The sequence below is a fragment of the Ptychodera flava genome, chromosome 22, assembly GCF_041260155.1.
Source record: "Ptychodera flava strain L36383 chromosome 22, AS_Pfla_20210202, whole genome shotgun sequence".
NCBI lineage: Eukaryota > Metazoa > Hemichordata > Enteropneusta > Ptychoderidae > Ptychodera > Ptychodera flava.
In genome coordinates this window covers 31046979-31074260 of record NC_091949.1, presented here as the reverse complement: position 1 = coordinate 31074260, position 27282 = coordinate 31046979, and the positions used below count along the sequence as shown (strand labels likewise).

At 37.9% G+C, this 27282-nt stretch overlaps 1 long non-coding RNA gene across 2 annotated transcripts in view; it reads left to right on the top strand.

Annotated features, from left to right (window-relative positions):
- Window positions 1–20186, top strand: part of LOC139123184 (uncharacterized) — a 29485-nt gene extending 9299 nt beyond the window's left edge. Inside the window, exons 1-3 of one of the 2 annotated variants that reach the window (XR_011549616.1) lie at window positions 531–611; window positions 11093–11822; window positions 15729–20186. This is a non-coding gene — a long non-coding RNA (uncharacterized lncRNA). Of the gene's footprint in view, window positions 1–530; window positions 612–11092; window positions 11823–15728 lie in introns of those variants that run through there. The other variant, XR_011549615.1, reaches the window with a different exon arrangement.
- The last annotated feature ends 7096 nt before the right edge of the window (window positions 20187–27282 follow it).

Here is a 27282-nt window from a genome sequence, read left to right as displayed (position 1 = left end):
GGAAATAAGATGCCCTGTATGACTCCTGTACTATCTCCATTTCTGTGTCTCTATGCTTGAATTTAAAAGACGTAAACTGGTCATAATTGAGTTTATTTGACATTATCAGCATATGAGCAAATCTGAGGAATCTATACACATAAGATATAATAACTCTTTAGGGTGGCGCGTATGTAAATTACGCCATGCTTTACAAGCCGATTCGATAACATTGCCGGTCAAGGAACGTGTACACAAACTTTTAATATGGACACAGTGTTCCCCGAAAGGAGGGACTGTGGTATAGGAAATACCACGAGTTGAGTTGTATTTCCGAGTTTTACCTCGATTATAATCAATTGTAGTATCAAATTGATCTTCCTGATTAATCCCAGTAAATGACAATGTGGTGACAGACGATCGATACTAATCAGTGTTGGCTTGAGAAGAAAACATCTGCATTATAAGCAATGCTTTGATCTGATTGGTCCATTAGAAGATTCACACGTGCTATACTAATTATCTGTACACGTGAACAGTTCTCCATTTCATTTGGGTCGAAGCTCTTGTGAAGGATGCACATGATGTACTTCTCTCATGTCGGAAAGCGAATTTGAGAGCGACCTTGGGCGGTAGGTTTCCTAATTTATATTTTCCTAGTTTGATACTCTCCATAGAACAAAACTTGTCCGAAGATTTTAAACCCGTGATTTTTTTACGAAACCCTGTCTTGGAGCGTAGGGAGATTATTTGAAATTCAATGAGCATGTCGTTTGTACCAAGAAATACTATACATCAATTGGGGCGTCACTGTGTGGGGGATTCCCAGGGTCACGACAGAAATCACCGTATGACTAATAAGGTAGTGAGAAGTGATGAAATATGTACACTGGTACGTAATCTTACTGCAGACATTGAAGCAAGCGAATCACAATTTTTGGTGTATTATGTTGTACAATTTGGTGTATTATTATTAGTGAGAAGTGATGAAATATGTACACTGGTACGTAATCTTACTGCAGACATTGAAGCAAGCGAATCACAATTTTTGGTGTATTATGTTGTACAATTTGGTGTATTATGTTGTACAACTGGAAGTTTGAGTTTCGAAAGTCTATAACGAATGCACACGCAATGGGATCTCATATATATACAAAATTGTTTTGTGTCTCTCTACTAAGTAGGGTGACGAGAGGCCCTCCTATTCCCTACAATGGGGCTTACACGAGTTTTCTGAGATTGAATGCTCGAAATCGAAGGCTTAAAGGGGGACCCAGGTAGTGATAAATTGTACAAATTCACCTAAAGTATGCAACAGTTGTGCACATTTATGTCTGTGAACAAGGTAATAATGTGAAAATCTTGAAGTTTAGGGACTGGACACACATTACAGGGGGTCGCCATTTTTCGCGCAAGCATTTTTGAAGGGTCATAAAATTTTGTGCAAGCCTATGGGGGAGGGTCACCTTTTTTCATGCATCAAACCTGAAATTTCATGTGCACGTATTGAAGAATATGGAATACTGAAAAAAGGAAAAATTCCTCCTGGCACTTTCAATTCCTGCCATTTCCATTTCGGCGCGCCCTTCGGGCGCAAGTTTAAGGGTATAATAAACAATATATTGATGATCCAAGAAGCCACATTGATTTAAGTTGTCATGATTTCTACTTATCCAACTCCTCTATTGTGCATATAAACTGTCCCCTATGACGACGCTTCCAATAACAATTTGGGAGATCACTTATTTGATATCATTCTCCCATTGACAATACATTGGGTATAGGTCGGTGTCAAATGTTCATGAAGCTGTATGTACATTTTTATATTTTTTGAGGACATTGACAGAATACAAACTATTCAGAATAGTGCAAAATGTCATCAATAACAACTGGAAGCTTCAGGTCGAAAAACTTTTGAATAACAATTTAAGATCAGATAACCTATCAAGTGTTTGTAGTTTCCTCATAGCCTACAATGTATAGTGAAACAACATTTCGGTGAAATTCCAAAATCAAATTTCTTGCACAACCATGGACTTGAAACCACTCTAGTCTAATCATTAATATTAATACTAATAATTAGGTGTACATAAATACACAGATTTACCTAGTTTTGTATTGGAAAAAAATATTCATAGTTTCATCATAGGTTGCCATGCATAGCGAATCGATATTTCAGTGAAATTCCAAAAAAAAATTTCTTGCACAACCATTGAGTTGAAACCACTCTAGTCTAATCATGAACATTAATACTAACAATTAGGTGTATATAAATACACAGATTTACCTAGTTTTGTATTGGAAAAAAATATTCATAGTTTCATCATAGGCTGCCATGCATAGCGAATAAACATTTCTGTGAAATTCCAAAATCAAATTTCTTGCACAACCATTGACTTGAAACCACTCTAGTCTAATCATTAACATTAATACCAATAATCGAGTGTAAATAAATGCACAGATTTTCCTGTTTTTATATTTGATAAAAATTATTCATAGGGTTACATCATAGACTGCCATGAATAATGAATCAACATTACGGTGAAATTCCAAAATCAAATTTCTTGCACAACCATTGACTTGTAACTACTCTAGTCTAATCAAGAACATAAATATCAATGATCAAGCATACATAAATACACAGATTTGCCAAGTTTTGTTTTTTTAAAAAATTATACTTTCGTCATAGTCAACAATGCATAATGGATCAACATTTTATGCAAAATTTCAAAAACAAATTTCTTGTACAAAGATGCACGTGTTACCACCCTCTTCTAATCAAGTACAATTATATCAATTATTCAGGGTCCATATATGCACAAATAGAGCATATTTGTAATTGTGAAAAAAATTTTTACAGTTTTGTCATGGACTCCCATGTATAGTTGATCAACATTTTGAGCGAAATTCCAAAATCAAATATCTTGTTCACATGAGCACCTGTAAACAACCCATGCAAATCAAGTATATTTATATCAGTTATTAAACATCTATGGATGAACAGATATTGCTAGTTTCATATTGGAAAATACACGTTCATAGTTTTCTTATTGTCGACTACCATGTATAGTGAATCACCATTATCGATGAAATCTAAAAATTACATTTTTTGTACACGCATGCACTTTTTACCTGCCACTTCAAGCAAAGTACATTTACATGAATTATCACACACATATGATTTGATATTTTTTGGACAAAGCGTTATATCGGCCACATTTTGCCTTCCTTTTGGGAGAGGACTTCAAAAGTATAGCAAGTCAGAAGGAGGTCTTGAACACATTGCGGGTTTGTTGGGAGGGGTATTGAGTAACAGGGGAGGGTCACTTATTTTCATGCACGGATAAGGGGAAGGATCACTAATTTTTGTGCTTGAACTTTTGAAGGGTCACTATTTTTGATGCAGCGGTGTTTCGAAAAAAATCGCCCCCCCCCCTGTAATTTATGTCCAGTCCCTTATGAACACATTTTGTCAACAAATGTTAGAGGGGACGCCATTTTGAAAGTTGTCTACTCGCACGCGAACGGTCGTTATGCGAGATCGCGTGCACGGAAACCGTTGCATTTCACATTGAATGTTGTGAAGACTAGGAAGTCAAGATGAGTGCAAACATTTCCTAAAAAGGTGTTTTTCATCCGAGAACCTGCTGCTGACGAAAGTTTTACTTTGAAACGACTATGTCTTTTGGCATCATTTTCCAAGAAGGGAAGGAATGGCCATACGGGCAAATTGTACCTTAGTTATTTTTCTACTTGTTTTGTGCTCTAAAAAGGCTCAGCTATGCAGCGCAACTTAGCGCCCACGGTTTTCCCAAAGCAGGAAGAAAAGTTCGCAATAGTGCCGTACTTGAACAACGTGCTTTTTCACCCGTGCGCACCTGTCTCTGACCACAAACAATGGCTTGTATCCATTTTCTTTCACTGGACTTATCAACCAATGCAATATTCTCACGGAAATAATTGGGAAACTATCAATGCACCTTTCACCTGACTCATTATTGTACAGTTAGCCATCTTTGAGCCATTTTAACAATATTTGATCCGATTTTGGTCACACTGTCTCATAATTCCTAGTTACAATATTGTCAGGGAAAGAATTTGGAAACTTTGATTTTCCAGAGGCTGCCAAATTGTGATTATCCTAATTAGCCAAATTATTTTTTCAGATTTGGACTTTGTATCAACACTTTCAACAGGTGCCATCAAAATTTTGGCAAAAAATTTCAGTTTTAAAAATCGTCCGGTCACCCTATACTAAGCAAGCATGTTGTAATTCTTGTCGCAATCATATACGGATTACTAAACCGCAATACATCTATTTGTAATTGAATTAGTGAAATTACACTATTTGTATACCAATGAATTACTACATAAATAATATTGATAAAAGTGTTATGTTAACTGATTTACAAAGTGGTGGTTTGTTAATTTGCATGAAAAGAAAAGGAGGGCGTTGGTTTTTACTGGATTAAACGAATGACAATAGAATATCACGTGGCCAATAGTGGTAAAATAAGTTGCATAATTATATATCTGCGTGCAGGTTCGCATCATGTCCAATGGTGTCTTTCTCTTACAAGATGACAACTGTCATCCGATCTATCGCTGACAGTTTTATATATATATATATATATATATATATATATATATAATATATATATATATATATATATATATATATATATATACGAAGTATGCGGTTTGACTTGTCCGATACAAAGTGCTCAATACAAAAGTAGAGCAAGATATACAAGGGATGCTGGAGAATTGATTTTACAATGTCATCTCTACAACGTTGTTTCGTGAGTCGCGAAACTCACTCATCAGGAGACTAGACTGGAGTGAATCTACATGGGCTAAACATCGCTGGTTACACAGGTGGTGGAATTTTGGTTGAGATTGACAGTTGTTGCATAACAATATATTGCTGCTGCTATGAATATTCATGTATACGGAGAGGACTGATTTACTTCGATGGATATACCGGGAGTTACTAGTTATTGCATAACAATGTCTTGCTTCTGTGACGGCATGATGACCTTCAAGCCTCCATCGTCTACCAAGCCACAGTCACACGGTCAGACAACAACACCTCCGAAACGTACGTTGGGCTTACAGAGAACAACTTCAAGACAAGATACAGAAACCACATCACATCATTCCGACATGAACGCTCCAGAAACTCCACCGAACTCAGTAAACACATTTGGACGCTAAAGAACAACAATATCACGCACACTATCTCATGGAAGGTCCTAGCCAAAGCCAAGCCATATGACAGTACTAACAAGCGGTGCAACCTTTGTTTAACAGAAAAATTTATTATCATCCGCCATCCAGAATGTTCCACACTCAATAAAAGAAATGAACTTGTGTCATCATGCCGTCACAGAAGCAAGACATTGTTATGCAATAACTAGTAACTCCCGGTATATCCATCGAAGTAAATCAGTCCTCTCCGTATACATGAATATTCATAGCAGCAGCAATATATGTTATGCAACAACTGTCAATCTCAACCAAAATTCCACCACCTGTGTAACCAGCGATGTTTAGCCCATGTAGATTCACTCCAGTCTAGTCTCCTGATGAGTGAGTTTCGCGACTCACGAAACAACGTTGTAGAGATGACATTGTAAAATCAATTCTCCAGCATCCCTTGTATATCTCGCTCTACTTTTGTATTGAGCACTTTGTATCGGACAAGTCGAACCGCATACTTCGTATACTACGCTCCAGTTTAAATACTTGTCGAGCACTCTACGATTACCCGACATGGAGAAATTCACCATCGGCTACTCCACCAAGAACATTCCTCTCCCATCAAGGAAAGATTATCTACACCGCCTCATCGAAAAGACTGAACAGTTTCTACGCAGAATACGATGGATAGCACACTTTTCCTCCATCCCATTTCAACTTCATCTTGCAAACAGACGTACGGTTTCAAGTCCACAAAGAACCCACCCCGATCGACGAGCTAAAAGAATTTGAAGACGGCATGCTGAATATAATACAGACGACGAAATTCAAACAAGTAAGGAACCCCTTTCTAAACAAGCTTAAAGACGATGCCCAACGTATCAAGAACGAAAGCAAACTACTGATCGCCGCCGACAAAACCACGAACTTCTACAAGATAGATCCCTCAACGTACAACGATCTGTTAGAACAAAACATAACCAAATCCTACAAAAAAGCCCACCACGCCACTACCGAAGCCATCCATATAGAGAACAAGCGCATCGCATCGAAACTAGATATCGACGACAGGATAGACGTTACAGCCAACAAAGACGCATTTATTACGCTAAAAGACCACAAACCGAACTTTGCAAACAAACCGACCTGCAGATTGATCAACCCCACCAAATCCGAAATAGGCAAAATCAGCAAAGAGATCCTCGACCGAATAAACATGAAAATCACTGCAGCAACCAAAATAAACCAATGGAAAAACACCTCAGCTGTAGTTGAATGGTTCAAGCTTATCAAAAACAAGGCAAAATACAACTTTATCTGCTTCGACATCGAGGAATTCTACCCATCCATCAGCAAAGACCTCCTCAACAAAGCACTTGACTTCGCCTCTACCTACGACAAGATCACCACCGATGAACGAAACATCATCATCCACGCCAAAAACGCCCTCCTGATACATAAACAACAATCATGGCAGAAGAAAAACACTACAGCATTTGACGTAACTATGGGCAGTTTTGACGGTGCAGAAACATGCGAATTGGTAGGCAGCTTGCTTCTTTCCCAGCTACATACTAAATTCGGCAACAACATAGGACTTTACAGAGACGACGGACTAGCCATTTCAGACGCCAACCCGAGAAAAACAGAAAACATCAAAAAAGAAATCTGCCGCATCTTCAAAAACAACGGGCTGAAAATCACAATCGAAGCTAACAAACAAGTTATCAACTTCCTCGATGTCACATTCAACTTAGCCGCAAATACATATCAACCCTACACGAAGCCTAATACCACACTCCAGTACGTTCACCGTGAAAGCAACCATCCTATTAGCACTATAAGGAATATACCAGCCGGAATCAACAAACGCCTCTCCAACCTATCATCCGACCAAGCCTCCTTCGACCAATCTACCCCACCATATCAAAAAGCACTTGACGAGAGTGGATACCAATACACTCTACGATACGAACCGACAACCACAAACAAAAGAAGAAACAGGCAAAGAAACAACATCATCTGGTACAACCCACCATTTAGCAAAAATGTAAGCACCAACATCGGACAGAGATTCCTTTCCTTAGTAGACAAATGTTTTCCGGTAAATCACAAGCTCAGAAAAATATTCAACAGAAACACCATAAAGATCAGCTACAGCACCATGAACAACACGAAGCAGATTATCGACAGCCACAACAAACGCATTTTGAGGCCTCAAAGCAACAACAATACCACTGAGACCAATAACAGCAAGACATGCAACTGCCGGCAAAAAGACACATGCCCACTCGACGGTAACTGCCTTCAAGCCTCCATCGTCTACCAAGCCACAGTCACACGGTCAGACAACAACACCTCCGAAACGTACGTTGGGCTTACAGAGAACAACTTCAAGACAAGATACAGAAACCACATCACATCATTCCGACATGAACGCTCCAGAAACTCCACCGAACTCAGTAAACACATTTGGACGCTAAAGAACAACAATATCACGCACACTATCTCATGGAAGGTCCTAGCCAAAGCCAAGCCAAGTACTAACAAGCGGTGCAACCTTTGTTTAACAGAAAAATTTATTATCATCCGCCATCCAGAATGTTCCACACTCAATAAAAGAAATGAACTTGTGTCATCATGCCGTCACAGAAGCAAGACATTGTTATGCAATAACTAGTAACTCCGGTATATCCATCGAAGTAAATCAGTCCTCTCCGTAAACATGAATATTCATAGCAGCAGCAATATATTGTTATGCAACAACTGTCAATCTCAACCAAAATTCCACCACCTGTGTAACCAGCGATGTTTAGCCCATGTAGATTCACTCCAGTCTAGTCTCCTGATGAGTGAGTTTCGCGACTCACGAAACAACGTTGTAGAGATGACATTGTAAAATCAATTCTCCAGCATCCCTATATATATATATATATATATATATATATATATATATATATATATATATATATATATATATATAATATATATATATATATATATATATATATAGGTATCGCTAAACTTATACTCTGTGTAGTACGGCTTTCGGTTTCAGCGTTGGGATATTGTGCGCTTACATAACGTAGCGTCTGTCTCCAATTAACTTTTGAGACTCTACTTGCAGCAGCATTTTCACTTTCACCTGCATGTGTTGAGCCTCGAGACCCCAAAGACAACGGTGATACCAATATAAAAGAAACTGCAAAAACGTACGTTGGGCTTACAGAGAACAACTTCAAGACAAGATACAGAAACCACATCACATCATTCCGACATGAACGCTCCAGAAACTCCACCGAACTCAGTAAACACATTTAGACGCTAAAGAACAACAATATCACGCACACTATCTCATGGAAGGTCCTAGCCAAAGCCAAGCCATATGACAGTACTAACAAGCGGGCAACCTTTGTTTAACAGAAAAATTTATTATCATCCGCCATCCAGAATGTTCCACACTCAATAAAAGAAATGAACTTGTGTCATCATGCCGTCACAGAAGCAAGACATTGTTATGCAATAACTAGTAACTCCCGGTATATCCATCGAAGTAAATCAGTCCTCTCCGTATACATGAATATTCATAGCAGCAGCAATATATTGTTATGCAACAACTGTCAATCTCAACCAAAATTCCACCACCTGTGTAACCAGCGATGTTTAGCCCATGTAGATTCACTCCAGTCTAGTCTCCTGATGAGTGAGTTTCGCGACTCACGAAACAACGTTGTAGAGATGACATTGTAAAATCAATTCTCCAGCATCCCTTGTATATATATATATATATATATATATATATATATATATATATATATATATATATATATATATATATATATATATATATATATATATATATATATATATATATATATAGGTATCGCTAAACTTATATACTCTGTGTAGTACGGCTTTCGATTTCAGCGTTGGGATATTGTGCGCTTACATAGCGTAGCGTCTGTCTCCAATTAACTTTTGAGACTCTACTTGTAGCAGCATTTTCACTTTCACCTGCATGTGTCGAGCCTCGAGACCCCAAAGACAACGGTGATACCAACATAAAAGAAACTGCAAATTTTGAAAACAAAATCACTAACGGACATTGAATGTGCTGTGTGCTGGAAGTTGCTGCATATCAAACTGCTGACGTAATTGACTGGATGAGGTGTATCCTTGAATATGAAAATCTTAGGCATCACTTCATAAGATATTTTTCTTTGATAGAGTGGTTTTTAGCTCAAGTTTCGGAGTAAATGCATGGCATTGAACCACGTCAGAGTTTCGTGTCCCTCTTTATACTCTCACCGTGTCAGTCAATTGTGATGGCAGTATAGTATGTGGAAAATGGAGGGATCCTGCTATGCTAAGCGCGCGCGCAAGTCTTGTGGCCATGGAAGATTGAAAATGGGAGCGCGTGACCCTGTATCGACGGATAAACTCGCCTTTTACAATATGCTCCGCTTTTCTAAGCCGTCCTATCGGTTACACTCAGTAGGATGTGCTAAAGACTCTGCTGGTTGTTCATTCTGAATCGGGGAACGGAACCGTAGACTCCGTGCTGGCGGGCGGCTGGTGTCATTTTATGCGCGGCGCATTTTTAAACAAAAGAAAGCCGACACTGTTATCCCCTAACTATGCCTTACCTTGTGGGTTAATAACAGTTCATATTCTTCGAGTCTTGTCGTGATATGAGATTTGAGATCGAGGTCCTGAAAATCTGAATTCTATTTAACAGTGAGATGAATCGTACATTTGCAAAGAATACACATGGTTTATAGTAGTGACGAGAAGCGAGTCGGAGAAAATGTCGGAAAATACAATGATAACAATTGATGTAGCGTTTGATCAAGTGTCATAAAAAGGTCACAATAAAGGGATAGAGGCCACAATCACATACATGTAAGCTGGAGATGCTATATAAGTCCAAAGTGATCGAAGAGAGGTTAACCAAAGTACCAGGTTGGCTGAATGGATGCGCTATAAGGATCCACATGGTAAAGTAAATGGCGGAAACATTTTAAACAAAATAAAAAAACGCAATACACACCATTTGTATAGTTTTGAGAATTACTCTATTTTCCCGCTCAAAAAACTACCTGAACTATTCTAAAATACTGCGATCTTATTCAAAAAAGCTTTAGGATAATTGCATAACAGTTATACTCGGTGTAAACTTGAATCCTGTGTACGTAGATTTTTGTGTAATATTTATTTTGAAAATGAAAGTTATCGCATGCTATGTTACGACCAGAGGCGCTGTCCTTCGATTCTGCTTTGCCCAACGCGTGAATATGTCTACGTTCGGTATCTGAGCACGTACGTGAAGACACCCGAAGCGCATCGCTCTCATTCGAATGGTTGAGTAGTTAGATGGATGACGAAGCCGTGTATTAATTCCCTGGTTTAGCCCAGTCATGTATCAATCCAATTAAGATTTACATATCATCAAATAGTTATCAAGGTGGATGGTTATTACTCCAAGAGCTAAATTATTTCACGAATGACTTGCTATTTTCTTCAGTCTTTCACAATCGAAACGCCAAGGAAAAACCCAGCCAAAAGCTTGCCTACAGGGATCGGAAACTACTTTAACTATACCGTAGTTTCGACCCCGCTTTGTTATTGAAGAATACCTCAAAATGTAAGATATTTTCTGAAAAAAATACGCAACATAGAGAAACAAGATCGGAGTGATAAATAATTAACTTTAGTGACTCCAGTGTTTAGGATTCTATGCAACTGTTTATTCCATCGAAAAGAAACATTTTTACATTTGTATATTGAAATTACATTCAAATATGGGCTCAGACAGCACAATCCTTATTCGCCTTTGTAAGTCTTAGAGAAATACATTTCACGGCCCCTGAAGCACCATGACTTATGTATATTTTCTCCATTTTTGTTGCAGATATTACCACGAAGCCTGGATTCGTTGTTGAGTTATTAGACGTCTGTGATATGAGAACATTGATTCAACTGCAAGGAATTTTCTGTCTAAACTTTACCGTTCATGGCACATGTGCGTTGTGATATGCCGATAATTATGAGGATATAACTTTGGTAACAATCGCCAACCATAAAAAACAGACTCGTTTAATGAGAACCCGTGTCACAAAACAAGAAGCTGTTTCTGTGGCCGCTACTTGGAAAACTCTAGATGCCTGGAGGCGCGAACAAGAACTACTGATGAATGGAAAACCAGCTTTTGCGAAGTTATGAATAACGGTAGCACGCTGGGATTGGTGCCGCGGCAAAACGCTAATCGCTAGGCGAAGTCTTTCTCCAAGACTAATTCATGACGGCAAGCAGCGTTTGATTAAACTTTGAAATATCACGAAGTGTTTGTGTGTGGCATCGTTGCTTTTAGAGTCACCGAGAGACACTGAGGCCCTCTAAGTGTCCGCCAATTAGGACTTATTCTGTATTTAGCCTTCAAGACCAACGTAGTGCAGATAAAGAAACCGTGCAAATGAAACAGCTTGAGTTAGTATCTCTCTGGCGCCGCCGATAAACAACAGTGACAGATTGTGTACACGACAACGCAAACTTCAAGAATTACTGCACACAGTTCTCAGTTGTCCGATCTGAAAATACAATCGAGTGCCTTGTCATCGTACTTCCATGCAAAAAGGTCAAAGGTAAGCCCATCTTTATACTCACAACTTGGCAATGGATTTAATTGCCTTTTGTTGTGCTTTTTGTATAAGAAATCTCAGTGATAGCCATTACTGGTAATTGCTTGAAATACGTAACGCCAAACCGCGCGCTTAACATCGAACACTTGGAAGATATTATCATTAACTTTTTTCATGCACATTCTGCGGTAAGGGTAGCAAAGTTTTTAAATACATAAATAAGGAAAGCGCGTAAAGCTCTTCGTGTCAGCGTACAGGTAAAATTTAATAGAGTTATAGAAATGGGTACTGCGAGCCAGGTATTTTAGTCTGTACTATCGTCTTGCAGGTGATACACAATACGACGAAACTTTTTGTTGATGTTTCGCTAAGAGTTACTCCATTTAAAATCTGGTGTTGTGTTTGAATGGACCTTATTATAATATCATAGTGAGCGTATTGCTCTAAGAATTCACCATTCAAATAATTCTGAACAAGCTTGACTGAGATGGGGTTGTCTCTTTTAGAAAATCAGTCGGAATACATTAACAATCGTTTGGTGCGCTATGTCTTTTGAAAAATACATATTAGTACAGTTTTATATTTTTGTAAAAGATTCGATGAAGACTTCGATGAGTATTGAGGTATTCTGTCATTATTCAAAGTTTCTATGCCGGCTATGAAATATAACATGCTACCTGCAATGTCGAACTTTGATGGCGGGAAAAAAGTATAGATTCCACACATTATGACGAAGCAACGTTTACAGAGTTTTCGACAATATAAGCATGACTACATCTTTAACAGTAAAATGCCGCGTTATAATAAATAGATGAAATTTGCATTGTGCGCGACGGCAACAAGTATAGAGAGATACAGAGACAGAAAGACAGAAAGAAACAGTGTGGGAGACAGACAGACAAGCGGACTGACAAATGTGTACAGTATAATGTGCGTATGTATGTACGCATGTATGCAATATGCATGCATCTACGCATAAAATGTACGTCTTGGTTTATATATGTACGCCTGTGAAAGCGGAGAGGTGTTCGTTATCTGAAAATAACAATTCACACATTAATGGCTATGTCGTTTGGTCATCAATAATACAAGATGGTGAGTGTATGGCCCTTTTTCGCAGACTGATATGCATGTGCAGTTTTAGAATGTGACTTTGTACTAGATCTTGTTCGTTATCAGATCAATCTTAGTGACGGACTTAAAATGTTGAATGCACTAAACATATTGAAAGTCATAATGGATACCACATACAGTATTCATGTCGGGTGGGCATCTTTAATATCAGGAATTGGTTTCAGTTCAAATATCTCTCTTCAATAAAGGTTAAATCTTACTCGGTTATTGACTTTTGAAGGAACTATACCCATTCAATTGTGCAGTGTTCCATTAAAATACTGAACGAAAAGTGGCATATATCAGTTCATGATAAAACTGCCATATCATTCAAGTTTACTCACAAAACTACCGCAGCACCATTTAATATTGTCAGTACATTTTTTTTGGCGGCTACTAAATGAAGATCTGTGATTAGACACCACTGATACACATTTTTTAAGAAACGTCACCTGTGTGGTAAATCTCGCCCAGGGTAAATTTGTTGAAAACTACAAAATTGTGAATATGGGCTGAAGTTAGTTATGCTTTTAGATATACATAGTCAAGACCGTCACAGTCAAGGACTTTCGGGTTTTTTGTCATATTCCATGAATCATTTTGTACGCCAAACAAGGTAATATAACCAGATTTGAAAATTTGAAGTCTTTCTCTCCAAGCACTAATATTGCTGTATAGCTCTTTTTGAAAGAACGTGGCGAGAAAAAGCGGAGTCCAACAGAGTGCTGCCGGCTCGACATCACATGCAGAGCCGTAACAAGAATCTAGATTGTGATTCAAAACCGACGCGCATGAAGCACATGTATCTTCTACAGCTTTGTCATTCCGACTGGTGTATCCCCATTGCTGGAAGAAAACGCCTGACCTATCAATATGCAAATGACACTGGCACATACAATAAAGGGCATTGACTTCACACATATGTTACAAATATCAGCATGCAGAGTAGTGTTTGAGGCGAAGTTTTTGATTATGCATCGCTAAACCCGATGGATCACTTACTGATACCTCGACGCTACAAGCAAGATTGTGAAAGGGACAGATGGAAACAACGGTCTAGTTACCGAGGAAATTGAACAAAAACGTCAACTAGATTATTCAAATGAACAACTTCACCTATAATGAAGGGTGTGCATCCTATGTGGTGATGAGAAAAGTCGACGTTGTTTTTCTTCAAATCGTCGTCAGAATTTAAATAAAATGGTTTATAAAATATTGACTAATTATTCTCACTAAAACTTTCTTCTCACATGCATATTTTGTTTAGCGTTTGTCTGAGAGATTAGTCATGTTTGCATCCACTCGTTTTAGATGAATAACTAAGTACTGTGTAATAAAAGTCGCATGTATCTGGTGAATAATGTTCACCAGCTAAATTAGTTTACAGTACTGTCATATTCATGTATGGTTCTCTCACAAAGTGTTGGCAGTGAAAGCTGATAACAATGCAGGAAAACTAGCAAATAGGGATAACCTTAACGTATTGCAGTGTATACGTTAAGTTCATACAGTAACTGTTGTATTGTGTTCATTTTATTTGGACACATATTTACAAGTTTCCTAAATCTGTTACCGATCTTTCATGAGAATAATCACTCCCATAAGCATCCATATTGATCGATCTAGATAGATGCATCTAGATATTGATAGATGTATGACATAAACATTACATAGATAGATAGATAGATAATAGATAGATTGATAGATAATTTAAATAGATAAATAATTGGATACATACATATTGGATGGCTAGAGATAGATACACATTGAGCTGATAGGTATAGATAGATACATGTATAAAGCTAGATAAGATAGATATTATATCGATGGATGAATAGATAAACAGAGATAGACAGTCAGATAGACAGAGACAGATAGATCGATAGACAGATAGATAGATAGATAGATAGATAGATAGATAGATAGATAGATAGATAGATAGACAGACAGACAGACAGACAGATAGACAGACAGACAGACAGACAGACAGACAGACAGACAGACAGATAGATAGATAGATACATACATACATACATAGATAGATGAATAGATAGATGAATAGATAGATGGATAGATAGATGGATAGATAGATGGTAGATAGATCTAGATAGATAGATAGATAGATAGACAGTCAGATAGACAGTCCGATAGACAGTCCGATAGACAGAGATAGATAGAGATAGATAGATAGATAGATAGATGATAGATAGATGAATAGATAGATAGATAGATAGATAGATAGTAGATAGATAGATAGATAGATAGATAGATAGAGATAGACAGTCAGACAGACAGAGAGAGATAGATAGATAGATAGATAGATAGATAGATAGATAGATAGATAGATAGATAAGATGAGATAGATAGCTAGACAAGATGAGATAGACTGAGACCAAGAAACCTTCGGATAGAGGCTGACAACAGTCATCGGGTTACAAGATCACTTCAGATCATAAATATATTATGTTGTATCGCCTCCCTTAGTGTAACAACGCATACATTATCCCCCGTGGTCTGAGCAAATATCAAGTTTCTTAGGGCAAGGGTTTTAGAATGCCATGTGTTCCAATGAATGGATTGTGATAGATGGATTATTTTTGTCCATACAAAGATTATCTCCCAGCCAAGATAATAAAATCGCTGTATTTATGATAATATTATACTGCCTTGGGAGTCCATAATTTCTGCTTGTAATGCTTAGTCCCAAACGGTTTCAAGGTATTACGCTTTATAGATCGAGAAAAAAAATTAACCTAATTCTGACAAGTGTTTCTCTGAATGCTTTGAATATTGTAGATCGCCAAAGATGGCAAATGCTGAGGTTTTCGTCGTCGCTGTGGTAGTTATGACAACAGTGACATCAGCCTTTGCATTTCCGCTCCGACTTTCACCGAACTTCATCACCGACAAACTGGGAGGTGAGAAAGCATTGAATATAGACAGGGACAAGGGCCCCGCACTCTCGACTGCTGACTACGAAAAGGAAGATATCGCAACTCTTCAGGAAGTGCCAACCATCGGACCGACGCCGACGATCGTCGACAACCATGGAAATGAATCTACGCCACCACCAGTGATGTGTGGTTATTGCCGGCTGCCAGACTGTTCGTCTTCACTCACTGCGTGCAGCCAATTTTGTGAGACTCACTGCAGATGAATACAGCACGACATTCACGATTTTATTAATTGTGGTCCATGAGTTTTTGGCAGGTGGAATCACTGTGTACGAGGTTTGAATATCGAACACTTATTATTGGTCAATTATGACTACAACAGATATACTTTACCATTTCGTTGTTTCGTTGTTTTCAACATTTTACCATGAAATGCGATTATTTTGGTGTTTTATCATTTCTCAACGTCACACGTATCGGCAAATTTTCGATCCTTGCACCCAATTTACAGAATACTGTGTGCATTTAAACATATGTTGTGACTGACACTTTAAAGCAGTGGGTTGTTTACCACACGCTTAGTTTGCACCCTGCACCTGCCTTCCCATTGAAGTCACCTATAAGTGCATGCGCATGTTCGTAATTGAGAGGCGTATTAATGTACCTATCATTTTTGGAGTTAACTTCTCTTACCTCACTGCTGTATTTGTGAAGAAAGACAAGAGTGGAAATTTAAGTTTCCTATGACGTCATTGCAACGATGCAAGAGATGGCAATGATATGCGCTGTATCAACACCAGCACAACTGATCTCCTTGGGTGAGATGCTCTATCGCCAATGTAGACATCGTTGTCTTCTAAATGAGAGATGGATTATTTTCATTTTCGCTGCTGGATGTGAGGTTGATCTGACCCTGAGAGTCAATGCCAGGGAGGTGAACATACTCAATGTAATTTGAAGATAGCAGTGGAAATGCACTCGGACGGATTATCGACCTGAAAGTGAATTTCTGTTCCTGAAGCTAATTAAACAACTGCTGCAGGTTACACGGCTTTTGAACACCGCCTTTCAAGAATTGATGAAGGGACACTGAACAAGGTCTTAATGAACAAATAATGGCGAACGCTATGCTTCCTTGTAAGGAAGTAATAATCAAACAGCAAAACTCGTACAACCTAGAAATCATGGCGATTTGGGTCTTCTAAGCAAGAATTGGATTCGAAGATTAATGAAAAGAAGTCCCTAATGCTGCCAAAGAAGAAACTTGGGGAAGTTATGGGAACTTTACATCGCCAAAAAGGAATGCTTAATGTAGTATGCGCCTCGAAAGTGAAAGACTTAAACTTTTGCCCAAAATTTCCTCAAGGAATATTTCAACTATTCTCTTTCAAAATCAAGAATAAAAATCGGGGGTCACCGTGCAAACTTTGGTTCTACGGACACAAATTACTCAAGATTTACCGATATCTGAAATTCAAAATGGCCGCCATCTCTGTGTAAACTCCATGGAGAAAAATAAAATTTTCGTTTTTCGAAAAAATAAGACTGTGAAAAGTTTTCATACACCGAGAGCTTTAAAATGAACCCCCACAAGTGGCATATCAGAAAAGAATTGTCAAAGTTTGAGGGTCCAAACATCTGTCCCCGAGGCGCGTTCTACCTTATAGTGGCACTCCCACTTGGTAACATTTTAAACACATTTTTTAAATGTCAACTGTCGATATTTGACGTTGCGACTGCGCGCGGATCGCGAGATATCGATAAAAACATGTCCTCAAAAAAGTAAAAGTTCGAATTCAGGTGGCCCGCCTAAATTCAGCTTCCGAACATCGAACGTTCGGCACTGGGGACATTGTCAACTACGCTAGGGAGTACGAGTCTACGCTGACGCTGGTGTACGCCATAGTACCACTCGCGTTGGTGATAGGTCATTCCCGAGACGAGTCTTACTGACTAGGCAAAAAAGCGAAAAAGAAAGTTTGCTGATTCCACCAGAATTCGCATAGGTGAATAGTATAGCCGCTGGGAAAACTATCGGGAGCGCCTCGGCATTCTTTACCCATTGATAATCGATGCATCTATCGTCTGTGACTCAATTCTAGTCGCACACAGATTAACCCTTTCTACAGGAAAACTGTCAAAATATTTGGAGTACATTTAACTTGAAAATAAACAACATTTCATCACGGAAACACCCTGGATAATAGCGGTCGGCACACCTAAGTATAACACATCTTCACACTGCACGGATAGCCGACCCGAGTCGACAATGCAATACAATACAGTGGCAATGGACATTGACAGGATTTCAACATTTTGAAACTGAATATGGCTAAAACTACCCTGACGCGGTAGGAGATGATATCAGAGATATAAATCTGAACTGTACATTTTCTTGCATATTCAAATTGGAAACATTTTTACGAAACGGAGGTTAAGTTTCGGCCGACAGGCTGTCTCAGCACTAGCAGACGACAAAAAGTAGTCATCAGAGGCGGCTAATATTTTACACTTATAAACTGATATCTGTGTGGTACTGGTTAAAAATATAATAGAACTGATTGAGAATAATGAAAACGACAAAAACTAAGGAGAGGTTTTAAAAAAACTTATCTGAGGTAAAGGCATAATGCTGTATATAAAGTCCTCGCAGTGGGAGGTAAATTACTAGTAATTGCGTTGTTCCAACTTATTATGGACTCCCTAGAATATCGTCAATCGGCACAACAAACCTTCGGGGGATTTCGGGTCATAATCAGAAACGATCGTAAAACTTCAGGGATATGAAAAATACGCTCGGGAAATGACATGTTTTTATCGATATCTCGCGATCCGGGCGCAGTCGCCACGTCAAATATCGACCGTTGGCACTAAAAAAAAATGTGTTTTAAAAGTTACCAAGTTGGAGTGTCACTTTAGAGGGCCAGTAACTGCAACTTTTGATGATATTTCGCTCTATTTGTTTTGTATGTCAATCGAAAGTTTTTCTTTTACTCCCCAAAGGATGTTGAAAGACCGACTAGTTAGCTCTCATACCAAACACGGTGTCTATATGCGCTGAATGCACAGTTACTGTTTACATTTGAATTCTAGTCCTGACCAGAATTCACTTGTCAACAATAACAATACAGTCTACACATGTACAAGCTGAGTTACAACCTGAATACTGTGTACCTCAAAATGGTTTTGGGAGTAGAACAAGAAACACTGTAGTTGACATTGAAAACAAAAATAGTCAAAATATCTTAAGAAGTTACAGCTACTGGCCCGTTAATGTAAATAGACACGATAAGTGTCAAACGTATACTACAAAAGATATATTGCAATAATGGCGCATGACGACGACACCAAGCAAATGTGACTTTAGTAGATGGAGGCATAGTCAATTTTAAGGCATTCACTCTAGTTATCAGTCACCGTGACTCCAAACACCGTACTTTGAACTTACGATTTTCTGCATATAGTTTGAATGTATGGTCACATTTCTTGAATAATACATTTTCTACAAATTTTCATCTATTTCTGTGCATATTCTGAGTATCCTTTCTATTTGAATATACCTTATTGTGAGGTGGCAACAAGAAAAGAATGTTGAAACACGTAGATATGCTTTGGGTTATTATTTACCATATAGTTTGTATCTGTTGTTTCACCAAACGCGACATAGCGTTGATATGATATGATATGATATGATATGATATGATATGATATGATATGATATGATATGATATGATATGATATAGGTTCCCAAAATATTTTGTGAAAGATTTTGATGTGTTCTGTCATACCAACAACCGCAATTTCCCGTGATTCGACACTTTCCCGTCAGAGACCTAGAGATAAAACAATAAAGAGATATATGGAACGTCTTGTTTGCCTATTAGGGTACAGTGGTCGGCATAGGGGACGTCTGTTCATTGTCAATGTATAGTGATATTGTACAGTGATATTGTTTTGTTTTCTCATTGCGTCAACGATTATTTTGTTTGGCATAGAGTAATGTATGAAACACGTAAATACTGTATGTGAGATAATTTACAGCTACAAAGTTATTTGAAATCTTCCGTTTATGTGTAATTAGTTCGACAATTTCGTTGGATCCTTGTTTTCCCGTATAAAGATCCAATTTTACCATTGAAAACAATGGGATTAGGTCGAACTATGGTGATGAAAGGGAAACATTGGTCAATTTGGTTGATAATAAAGATGCAGAAGGCCCATATTCAACTTGTACGTTTTGAATTGTCAAACACATGCGCATTTAGAAATCAGGCCTAAGTTTCGTCCGTGCTCGCTACGGTTTTTGTATTTTTTTGAAATATGCTTTGACGACATAAAATCTATGCTTGTTTGCTGATAATATATGCGTGATGTTGTTAATGTTGCTTTGGAAAACAGACGCGGACTTTCCCTCAACGGTGAATTCACTGACGTTGCAACGATACTTTCTCAACCATCATATTTCACAGAAACAGAGAAGTCGTTTTCCAAAACTACAGCAGCTCAAAGTCTTTTCTAGGAGTTCAGCCAACTGTCATAATAATACTTTGATAAAACAGTGCATAATATATAATAAAGATATCACGAGCAGACCTGAATCATAATTATAGAAGGGCTCCCCGGAATCCTCGTCTTAATGTGATTGATATCAGGCAATTCGAATAGTCACTCATATCGGACACTAACGGCCTACTTTCCTGCTGTAAATACTAACACTACAGGCCAAAGATTTGTGTTTATGAACAATATTGAATAGGGAAATTTAATTTACACACCAGTGTAGGATGTCTTTAATATTGGATAAATGCCTACAACCTCAACTGGCATGCAACTTTGTTTGGCTTCTGGACTGCGAGGATATCGAAGAATGATGAAGGTGAAAAGCCCATTAGTAAAGTGATGTAGGACGTGCTCTTCAGAGTATGAAACCCTTTCGATCAGGAGATTCCATGCTCAACTGACCTTTGCTCGACATCTGGTCGATGACAATAAGGGCAGATATTGTCACATCTATGTCAAAATATCGTTTTCGGATGTCGACATAGTGAAGGGCGCAAATCCTATTCACCAGATGACTGCCCGTTCTTATGTTGTACAACAGTCCAGGTACAAAGTTGAATTTCATCAAAGTCTAAGAGCTTAACCTTTGAGAGCCAATTTTTTGTCCCCTTTATAAAATAAACCGCAGTCAAGTTTTTCAGATTTTTGCCAGAATTTTGAGAAAAAGAAACTAGCCAATGAAAGGCGATACCCATTTGGTCCAAAATTATAAAAAAGTACAGAAAAATTCATAAAAATTGGTAAAATGTTGGACTAAAATTTGGGCGGGAAAAAAATTAGAGCTCTCAAAGTTTATGATAGGTGCAGTTATTTGCACAACTCTCCTCTCCTTGTAAAAGTCGATAATAGCACAAACTTGAGTAATGGTACTACATTCCTCGATATACTCGCGTATAATACGATTACTTACAAATAGCCCTTGTTGTTAGACACGGTGTCTTTTGACCTTCAATGGTGCTGTATCGATGGTAAATGGGATGTTTTGCAGCTCGAACACAAGGAATCTTTATATATATCTGAAAAGAAAGCATCGCGCAATTTGAAATCTCATCGAAAAACCACCACAACAACAGTGACTTGATGACATCCTAAATAAATATTGAAGTTCAAAAAATAACCGGATGTGAACTGAAAATCCCGTGTTTCATTATATGTTGCAGTTGTCTGTAAATTTATTTTTCTCCGACATTATTAGCATGAGTTTATAACCTCATTACAATTGTTGTAATCAGCATCACTAGTAATATTCATCACGAATACCTTTCATGAGGAAAATCGTTAGGTATATGAATTAGAAATTAACAGAGATGGAAATGCTAAATTTCTTTCACTGCTGTCATATCATTTAATCATCACTTTATGTAACAAGTTAAATTACTTTCGGTCAAGATCTTTGAGCTGCAAATGCCAAACTGTGAAATCTCATTAAATATGCAAGTTATAATTAACTGACGCAAAAATGCAGAATGTGTTTCTATACCATTATATAATTTTGATCAAGTCAAGTCAGATACACAACACGCAACACGTTGACACATATTGGAATCTTCAGACGCCCCATACGAGCCGCATGAAATACAAAATGCTTGAAATGATTTATTGCGGCGGGCAGAGTAACAGTTTGTAAATAATACAAAGAAAATAATAGGAGTCATAACGTAAACGGTGACCACAGACAAGACTGCTTGTCCGTGCTGCGTCTTAGCCGAAGAGGCAAACTGGCGAGGATCCACTGTATATCCTTTATTAGAAACGTTCTTTAAAATGCAAATTAATATGTAGCTGACGTAAAAATGCTAAATGACTTTCAAAAATGTTATATCATAGTATCTTCAATGTTTGTAGCAAGTTTTATCAGCTTTGATCCAGTCAATTCACATATATCTCTAATTATAAAAGTTCAGTAAATATGCAAATTTGATATTAACTTTCATGTCACCCCTTCCATGGCTGATGTATCCTAATGTTATCATCATTTGAATCAAAAGTCATTAAATTTTGTGCAGTAGTTCTCCATTTATATCCGTTTATAATCTTAAATCATGAATTGCGCGATTAAGCACAAAATATATAAGCCAATCCCACCAAAACTAATCAGTTCTTGCCATTCCTAAACAAATCAAGAACCAGATTTTATTCCAAGCCTATCAGCTGTTCTTCAGATATCTCGCCAACAGACAGACACAGACACAGCCACCGGTGTGACATTAGCTCCCATGTGTGAACAAGTGGACTAAAATTGAAGAATGCAATATGTCGATGCGATGATTGTTAAAGTTACGTCAGGGAAATACTCTGTAGGTGTATCTTTGATTGAGTTAGTTTCTTTGTAGTTTGACTGACAACACGACAATCATTGACCTTCTATCATATATATTATTCGTTCTTCCGGAAGGCATTTCTTGGAAGAACGATAAATTATTGATGCCGTTTTAGCTGAGTAATCGCCATCATCTATTTTAAATGTCATCATGCATTTTCCAAATTTGAACTCATTTTCCCCATGCTTTTGAAGATATGGCTACTGCATGTATGTTCATCAGAACATCTTGAAGTATGAAATACGATCGGTCAATAGAAAAATGATTTTACCCAATTTGCCACCACATAAATTGGCCATGCTATGAGTTCATGCAAAATCAGCAAGCATCATTCCATAGTGATGGTGCGGAGCGTTTGTGTGAAAGATGTCTTTACTTTTACTTCGTCCACATTTTGTGAGTGGTAGCAGTTAGGTCAACACTCGGGGAAAGCATTGCGCCAACACAATAACTTAACTCTATTGCTAATTTGATATCTCGAAGCGGAAAATGAAATACGTTTTTTTCAAAAAAGCTACGCAGTATCATGAATGGATTTACAACATTTCCACTGTTCCTATGCTAGCTAAACATAAACGAATAGAATGGATTTAACAAATTTAGCAGTGAAAAGGTCCCACTATAAGGCTGCATCAACAAACAACTCTGGCGGGGGATTCTAAAAAAGTTAGAATTTTTCAAATGCCCTCTAACAAACAATGCGTTCAAGTCAAGCAACCCTTCTGACTTGCTATTATTTTGAAGCCCACCTCCACCCCCAAATCAAAGGAAGGCAAAATGTGGCCGATATAGTGCTTCGTTCAAAAATATCAAACTATATCTCTAAATTTATATGTATTTGATAATTCATGTAAATGTTCTTTGCTTTAAGTGGCAGGTAAAAGGTGCACGTGTGTACAAAAACACTTATTTTGGACTTCATCGATAATGTTGGTTCACCATACATGGTAGTTTATGAGAAGACTATGAACATTTTTTCCAGTATAAAACCAGAGTTTCTCTACTCTCTATGATAAAGCTAATAATATCTATGCATTTATAGACGTTTGATAAATAATATAAATGTACTTGATTCGCATATGGTGGTTGCAAGTGTACATGTGGACAAGAAATTTAATTTTTGAATTTCACCGAAAATGTCGATTCACTACACATAGTATTCTATGAAAACTGTGAATTAACTTTTCCAACATAAAACAAGCAATTACCTTGCATTTATAGACGTTGGATAATTGATATAAATGTACTTAAGATAGAATAGGGCGGTTACAAGTGCATATGTGTACAAGAAATTTGATTTTGAAAATTTTACTTAAAATGTTGATTCACATTGATGTACATCGGAGTCTATGAGAAATATATATATATTGGAATTTCGCCCAAAATGTTGATCCACTATATAGGGAATCTATGACTAAACGAATATTTTTCCCAATACAAAACTTACTAAACTTGTGCACATAAATCTTGTATACTTGACATAACTGTACTTCGTACTTTGCTTCGATAGCTTTGCTGGTGGACAGAATTGTCCCCGAGGCTGTCTTTAGCCCGCTTCGTTAAAGTTTGTGTGCGATGTGTGATAGTGAGTGTACGAGCGTGAGTGCTGTAGAACTCTACAACGTGAGATGAAAGTCATTCAACAGCAAGCGTATGACCACCACATGAATGACCCTTTCATACAACGACAAATGCCAAGAGACTGACATGGACAAATGTACCACATAAATTGATGAACGCTCCGCTCATATAATTGTGAATATTACGTGCCTCATATATCGAACGTAGCCGGCCCCATAAAGGATTCAATGGTAAATTGTTGATGACGAAGCATGCTTCATAGTCATCATTTGACTGGAAGCGAACCTGAACTGTTTTCAACTTGAAAACTTCAGGATTTAAAATGATCAAATTAAATGTTTGACATAAGGAATATTTAGAAAAGTCTGTTTAAAAAATCGAAAAGCGGCACGAGTGTACTTAAAGATATCAGGACGACATTTGATGATCAAAGACGTTCGTTTTAGCGAATTTTCGTCTTCATTTAAATAGAGCATAGGATTGTCTTTGGCAAATAAATACTAAACGTTGGAGAGAAAAGTATGTACGAGAGACATGTACTATTTTAAAATGTTGTAGCCCAAACAAGGGTCTGTGTATCCTCGCGGTAGGAGACCATTTGCCCTTGGGTACATGGTCCCTTGTTTGGGCTGTAATCTATAAACCCTAAGCTACAAATTGTTGGTGATCGATGGGTTTCGACGATGAAGAAAATGTCATAAGGATAATCAAAGAATCTCGAATGGGCTTTCTTCACTTGTATTTATTTCAGAAGAAAGAGTGCTGCTTATTAAGTTATAAGTTCACCCCTCTGCTTCACATAGTTATCTTGAGCTGGAACCGAATCATGAATATCTTATGACCAGTTATAATTTTCCATAAGTGCGTCTCGGGGGCGCCTTTGGACTGACGCTTCCGTGAAGCTGACTGATCAAATATTTAAAGACGCGAGACGGTGTTTCTCCCGTCTCGGTTTTGCCGAGAGCTAAACCTGCGACTTTTGAAGAGATTAGTGAACAGGATAGTACTTGTATCAGCGAGCAAGGACTTAAACGATGAATCAACCAGGAGACCGGGATATTCTCAAGTTGTTGTTTCCGGCGAATATCTATTAGAAAAGCATCTGTTTAGGACAGCAATAACCCACTCGGTCCTCGTTCTGATATCACGTAGTCTTCAGATTTACTAACCACTCCGGGAATCTGGTGAACTTAGCGTGCTTTCGGAATGGTCATCAACTGCGTGTAAGTGACCCGAAACAATGATTTTCAACTTTAAAAACTACTGGGGGCAAATGGTCACGTGCCCTCAGGCACACAGCGTACGTGCCAAAACTTACACAAAAACACACAAACACACAAACACATACATACATACATACATACATACATACATACATACATACATACATACATACATACATACATACATACATACATACATACATGCATGCATGCATGCATGCATGCACGCACGCACGCACGCACGCATGCATGCATACATACATACATACATACATACATACATACATATACATACATACATACTTACATGTTTTGATTATGATCCCATTATTTATTGGTGTGTTGTAAAGAGTATAACTCGCTATCACGTCTCTGTGCTCATAGGCGAGCTACAACTATGAAGAAGCTGTTTCTTATTCAGTTCTGTTTCCCTTGGTAGCTGCACTTGTTAAAGGGTCGTATAACTATTGATTTGATATCACTGACATGTTAAATTCCAAGTGACAGTGTCGTGTGCAGGTTATAGCGTGTCGGTACACCAACTGTAATGCCTATGTTCCAATAGATTTGAACAACTCTGCTAAGCCAATGGAATGCTGCATTTTCTCGAGATCGACAATTCTTGACAGGTCCTGTGCTCTACACTCAACCAAGTCTGGTACTGATACATTTCTCATGTCACCTTGGCACTGTCTTATGGGAAGATTGAAAGAAGAGAGAGAGAGAGAGAGAGAGAGAGAGAGAGAGAGAGAGAGAGAGAGAGAGAGAGTGAGAGTGTGTGTGTTAAACCTACGGACCCTTAAATCTTACTCTGATTGCATATTTCAACTGGCAAACACAAGGGAGACGAGGTGAGTACCCTGTTTACAATAAGGAGAATATCACAAGCATTAAGCTCCAACAGTAAGGATGTTTTAATAAGCAATCCCCCATAGTAACCTCTCCCCCTATAAACCGGAATCACATTTATTTCTCTATTGTTTAGATATACCTCCTATAACACGGAATCATACTGATTTCGCCATCGGTTAGATAAACGAAGTGTTATTAATTACACTCTTTCAGTGTCTGTTATTGCTCTTCATCTTTATAAAAGTACATTGAATTTCAACAAGTCTACATTGTGGTCACGTCCTTCAGCAGATGTAAGTAATAATTCTGCTCACCAACGAAAACAATTTGAAATGTTACAACAACGTGGCTCATATGTTTACATGTTGTGTGAAATCAGAATCACGTCAACACTTATCAGAAGCAGGCAACAAGAAAAGGAATACCACGGTCAACGTTGATTCCGTTGATTCAGGCCTAGAAGTTGCCCACGCATTCCTGGCTGTGCTCTGTAGATAAGTGGGACGCTGATAGCAAGGGTGAACGATGAATCGTAAAGGCTAATATACAATCAAACAAAATGCATGATTTGCAAGAATATTCAAAATTGGCGAAGTTGATTTATTCCAAATGGGAAAACCGACCAAGGGCAAAGATTTTCAGGGTACATGACATATACTTGTTTTCCGAGTTCAGAATTTTTTATAGTATTTCTCTTACTTTGTGGCTTTAGTCGCGAATGCGCAAAGGCCTGCAGTATGTGTAGGTAGATAACACTTACATTTAATATAGTTGATTCAAAAGTAATTTTAGGGCACTGAGACGAAGGTAAGAACACTCACTATTATCTCAAAAATGTGAGAGTATTTACCAGACTGTTGAATTGCCTGACGGAATCATTGCAAGCCCTGTCAAATATGTATAGAAAATACGTAGGTTG